The sequence below is a fragment of the Cynocephalus volans genome, chromosome 16, assembly GCF_027409185.1.
Source record: "Cynocephalus volans isolate mCynVol1 chromosome 16, mCynVol1.pri, whole genome shotgun sequence".
Taxonomy (NCBI): Eukaryota; Metazoa; Chordata; class Mammalia; order Dermoptera; family Cynocephalidae; genus Cynocephalus; species Cynocephalus volans.
The window spans coordinates 24158450-24164964 of NC_084475.1; positions in this window are offsets into that span (position 1 = coordinate 24158450).

Here is a 6515-nt window from a genome sequence, read left to right on the forward strand (position 1 = left end):
AGTGTGAAGGCTCAGTGAGGACCTGAGCTGGGCCGAAGCTGACAGCACCTGGGAAAATGGAGGCAGCCCTGGGGCAGTGAGTGGCCCGGTGATGCAGGCGGGAGCTGGGTGTTCGTCAGCCCCCCTGAGCAGGGCTGGGCCAGGGGTCACTCACAGGGCTGTACCAGGTCAGGCGCTCACTCTCTGCCTCTGGTTTGTCCCTTTCCCCATTCTCGGCCGCCGCCGCCTCGGGCTGCTCACTCGGTCCCGCGGCGTGGTTCGGGCGGTCCCAGGAATCTTCTTTTTTGTCTGCCCGAAACCTCGAATCCTGGATAGGGCAGCTGGCCGCCTTCAGTGCGGCCCCGGCCTCTGGGATCCTGTCTGCATCCACAGCAGCCCTGATGCCGTGTTCCCTGTTTAGTCACTCGCTTTTGCAGGTAACAAACATTTCTTTTCCTGCTCCATTCTTCAAAGCTGTTGCCTGTAAATGAGGCAGCCTCTCCTGCTACATTTCCCCCTTTTGATCGAGACCTTTCTCTGAAAACATTACTGATAAATTAGTCCAGTGTCAGATTTTATGTGTCCCTTGATGCTGCAATGAACATGTTCCAGTCACTGGATCAGATCTAATATCAGTGAAGATAATGAACAACTGCAAGTCAGTGTCAAGATCTTTTTATTACATTTGAGCAGCAAAGAGGGCAGAAAAAGGTGCTTTTGTGCCTGGGTTACCTAGGTGTCATGTTTAAGTTAATCTGTTTTGTAGGTATTGGTAGTTATCTCAGAGCACTTGGCAAACATCATTTTGCCAGTGGTTGCATTTCTGCACAGCTTTAATAGATAACAAGGACATAGTTTTAAAAGAAAGGAATAAAGGAAAGATGCCAACTTTGTGAACATTCTAGGGTGCACGATGGTTCTAAGCCATGAACCTATAGTAAAAGGCATTTAATTACATAGTTCAAATTACAATGGGGAACTAGGTGAGGCTTATGGTAGCCATGTGGCTTGCTTTCTTATTTTATGCAACTGAGTCTCAATTTCCTCAGCCTTTATACAGGTACATCATGCAGTATTTGCAATAATAAAGACATCACCTTACTTAGTTAATAGATAATCAAGAACAATTCTATTACCTGAGACTACCCTGACTAGAAATGTTAATATGCTGTTGTGCAGCAACAGCCTTTGGAGACTGCAAACATTCCTAGTGTAGCAGATAAGATTTCTTATTGTTTCTTCATTAGTGGCTGCAGCATACTTTGTTCAAGAGATCTGCCAAAGGAAGACAACCCAGAATTCCATAATTAACCAGGCAAATCATGCTTGACCTTTGATGTAGTGGGAGGAGACTAGTGCAATAATTATTCTAATGATCTGTTTTAGATCTCTTCTGTATTGATAATAGAGGAGTCAAATATTCCAATCCACATTGGCCTCCTATTGTCCAATTGTCTAAACATCTGGAAGCCCAAATTAAGGCATTCCACCTATAGAAATGAATGTACTTGTTACAAGCACAAATGATTCTTTCATTCTCGAATTATTGTGTGTAAAGGAATTATACCAGGAGTAAGTAGAAAAGTATATTACTACATATTGCTAACTATTCCTCCTTTTGGGATTGGTTTCAATAACATTACATGTATGTTATATTATATGTAATATATATATAATGGCAGCTGCTCAGTGGACATGAGGCTAGGGCAGGAGGGTGGATCTTATCTGACCTCACCTACTCATTTGGCCCATTCCTTACTTCACAGCCAAGAGGCAGCAACCATGTGGTAAGATGCATAGTTGGAGATGGAGAGGGCAGAATGAGAAAGAGGTGCTTACCACTTACCACCAGCCCAGAGGCAGATATTTCAAGAGAAGGTGGCCAAGGAGCTCCTGGAGGCTACCATCCAGCACCACCAGTACCTGCATCAATAGCAGCATTGGTGGGCATAGAGCACCTGTCACACCCCAAAAATGTAGACTCTTGTCCTCTTCAGCTTCTTTCTGTGTCTTTCCACTACCTCTTGTCTCTCCTCCACCTATTCCGTTTCTTCCCCCATTGCATCTTCCTATGCTACCCCTTTCATCCAGTTGAAGGAAGACCTGACAAGTGTGGTGTGCAAGTCCTGAACATTCATGAAGAGGTTGGTCCAAGAAAGGTGGAAAGTCCTCATATTCGGCGGAAGGGCGCAAAAACAGCACCTAAATGTGGGTAGGGGACTGAGGGCAATGAGGACCATGGGAATCCTAAGAGGAGTGTTGGCAAGACAGGGCACTCTTGCTGTGGACAGAGCAAATGCAAAGATACAAAGGCACAGTGTTGGTTGGTTGGAGTCTGGTACAAGCAAGTAGATCATGGAGATGTCCTAGCTGAGATGTGACCTCCCAAAGACAAGTCCCAAATCCCTAGAAGTCCTTGAGGAAATTGACCCACAGCTGCCCACTGAGCATGGCCCAATGCCCTTCCAGGCCAGGAGGACACACCAAACCATGAACTTACCAGAGAAGATTGTGGGAAATGAAGACATTATTCGGGTGTAACCCACTTCAGCTGAGCCTTTGCAGAGGGAGGGATGGAGGTTGGCCCAGCACCCCCAAGCCACTGGTTGTTTATAAAGACTTTGCTTCACTCTGCCTTCTGCCTGTACCAGAGTTTTCCTAACTTCTGGGTCCCTGAAATGCTGACATAAGAACTGATAGGTTTTCGAAGCTCCCAAGGTAGAGGGACAAGGACTGAGACCCTCTCCACATAGGCCTGGAGGATCTGGGACCAACCAGACTCTCACAATTAAAAAAAAAAAAGTCAGTGCTCTGGGATCCAAAGCCAGTCAGTTGCATGTTTATCATTCCCACTGGTTTATTGAAGAAAAACAAATGTAATTTGAAGCTGTGTGTAGTTTGTCCTCTTACAGGCATAAGACACATAACTGACTTTTTGACAGGAGCATGTCTAATATATTCAGTATGAAGAAAGTCAATCAACGTTGTCTTAAATTGTGTATACGTCATGCCATTTCAAATTCACCGATATACATTAACCCTTTTAAGGTAAGGGACTGAAGTCAAGATGTGCATCTCCTGGGTCCAAGCACATTGATTTAAGGACAAAAGATCCCTTCTCTTGACAGGAGCCCATGCCAAGTAATCCAGTAACATGGTGGGGTTGAAGAGAGAAGCTCACCCAGGCTTCCAGACTGGTAAACATGGTTTCCACAGAAGAATGGAAGAATATGGCATGGTGGAATAGCTTTACAGCCAGTCTGAGACCTCAAGCAACAAACCTAAATCTCAAACTCTCATTTTTCTAACTCAAATATGGTGTTAGCTACAGCTGCATTATAGATGAAATGTTGACACAAAATCAAAACAATTTTACATCCAGTGGAAACTAGAGAAGAAACTGAATAAAGTACAGACTTTACATGTAAAAGTTCAATTTAGCTATTCTCCTGGTTAGAAGGAATTTATACCATCAAACTGAAAAGCTTCTGCACAGAAAATAAAACAAATATCAAAGTGAGGAGACAACCCAAAGATTCAGAGAAAACATTTGCATGCCATACATCTCACATTGGCTAAATCTAAAGCATATATACACAACTCAAAATATTCAATAAAAATTAAAAAATGATCCAACTCAAAAAGGGAACAAAAACCTGAATAGACATTTCTTAAAAGGAGACATGAAATGGCCAACAGATGTATGAAAACATTGTCAACATCACTAATCCACAGGGAAATGCAATTTAAAACTACGATGAGATCACATCAGACCCGTTAGAACAGGCATTATCAAAAAGATAAAAGATAAGTATTCATGAAGGTGTGAATACACACGGTATATCGGAACACCAATTGGGAAACTAGCATAAAGTAGTCACAAAGCTAAAAGTAAAAAAACCAAAAGATCCAGCAATCCCACTTTTGGGTATATGTCAAAAAGAACTGACATCAGTATGACAAAGATATGTCAGCCCTCCCATGTTTACAGAACCATTATTCACAACAGTCAAGATATCGAAATTACAGAAGCAATCATCACAGAAAGAATGGATAAAAGAAATGTTTACATATAAAACAAAATTCTACTCAGACATTAAAAAGGAAACAAATTGTCAATTGTGGCAACATAGAAGAATCTAGAAAACGTTGTGTTAAATAAAATAAGCCAGGGATAGAAAGAGAAGTACCACTTAAATTTACTTATATGTGGACTATTAAAAAGTCAAACTAATACAAACAGAGAGAAGAATGAAGTTTACCAAAACTGAGGGTTAGAATGGGGATGTGTTGGTCCAAGAGTAGGAAGTTTCACTTCAGCAGGAGGAATAAGTTCTGGTGATCGATTGCACAGCATGGTGAATAGAGTTAATAGTAATGTATATTTCAAAGTTGTTAACAAAGTGGATTTCAAATGTTCTCACCACAAAGAAATCTGTGTCAGATAATGAATATGTGAATTACCCTGATTTAATAATTTCACAATGTATACATGTGTTAAAACATCAAATTGTACCTCATAAGCACATACCATTATAACCTGTCAAGTAAAACAAAATAAAAAAATTTTTTAAAGTCTTGTCCAATAGTATTAGAAAAAAACAAAAAACTATATATTGAGCACATGAGAAACACATTGAATTCAACGATATGAACAGGTTGAAAGTTAATGGCAGGAAAAGATATACAATGTAAACATAGCCATAACACAGATACACCAGTTGACCATACTAATACCAAACAAACAAAATTGTTACTAGGGGGCCGGCCCCATGGCTCACTCAGGAGAGTGTGGTGCTGGTAGCGTCAAGATCCTGTATAGGGATGGCCGGTGCACTCCCTGGCTGAGCGTCGTGCAGACCACACCGAGCTAAGGGTTGCGATACACTTGCCACTCAAAAAAAATGTTACCAGGAATAAAGAGGGTCATTTATGACAAAAGTGTTATTCAGGAGGACACCATAACAATTGTAGGTATACATGCACAAAACAAATAAGTCCAACATCAAATAAAAGTAACTAGAGAAGAAATTAAGGGTAAAACACTGTTCTATGTAAATGTTAAGATATGTTAAGTGCAACTTTCAATATTTGTTAGAACAACTCAGCAAAAGACTAACAAGAGTATAGAAGTCTTGGACAATATTATGAAACAACTTGAATTTACAGATATGTATACATAGACACAACACCCAAAAACAGAATATCCAATCTATTCAAGCCCTTGGAACATACTCCAGAAAAGACCATCTGTGATGCGATAAAATATCTTCAATAAATTCAAGGATTGAAATTATACAGTATATGTTCTCTGACCACAATAGATTTAAACAGAAAATTATTAACTGAATGATACTTCAGTAGTTCACAACTACATGAAAGTAAAAGAACAAACTCCCAATCTGCCAGTGAGCCATAAAAACAACACTAAAATTTGAAACATTTTCACAAACAGTAATACAACATACCAAAATTTAAAAAGGGCTTAGAGTAAAATTTAAATTTGTAAATGTATACATTTCAGAAAGTTCTGAAATCAAAAACCTAACCTTCCAAATAAAATCCAAGATAAAAGACAAAAATTAAACCTCTCAAAACAGAAAAAAGAAAATAATAAAGATTAGAGTGAAAAATAACAAATAAATGATGGTGCTGTACTCTCTGCCCAGTGTTACAGAGATTTGGGGTCAGAATGGTGGCAGATGGAAATGACCTCCCTGCCCAAAAGGATCCCAGAGACCCTGCCACCAACCACATCCCTCAGGTTCTATGCTGGACACTATTTTGTCTTGCTCATACCCTTCTTTGGGGCCTGGCTCTCCCCCACACCAAGGGCTCTGATGGCAGACAGAGAGTCACCACACACTTGAGAAGTGTCCTTAGGTGAAAATAGGCTCTGGGGCCATCTCTAGGTATGGAGGACTACACACAAGCACAGCCATGCACAAGGCAATACACAAGTAGAGTCGGGATTTACTTCTTAGTGGCAAGATGCAAAAATAGCACTCCATCACCGCAAACAGAAACACAAAAGATTGCTTAACTATAGGGCATGTGGTACACACTCATACCTATGATTTGGCACCATTTGAAAATATGAGGAATAGGTATAAACGAAAAGTATCCCTTCCAGGCACTGCTTTTCACTGAGTAAAATAAGAAAATCATTACCGTTTACAGCTGTTTAAATAAGTTCAAACAAGTTGTTTACAATTATGTGCCTGAGAATTTGTGCATTCACATAGAAATGTTTCTGTTCAACCCCTAGACTCACTTTGCATTAGCTTCAAGCATCATAAGAAATTACCTTTACTTAGACAGTTTTGTAATACTGGTCATACAAATTTACCTAAAATGGGAGAGGAGGAAAAAATCTGGGCTAGCCCGTGGCTCACTGGGGAGAGCATGGTACTGATAACACCAAGGCCATGGATTTGGATCTCTATATAAGAATGGCTGGTAAGCTCACTTGGGAGAGCATGGTGCAAACAACACCGAGTCATGGGTTAAAATCCCCTTACTGGTCAACTTCTATT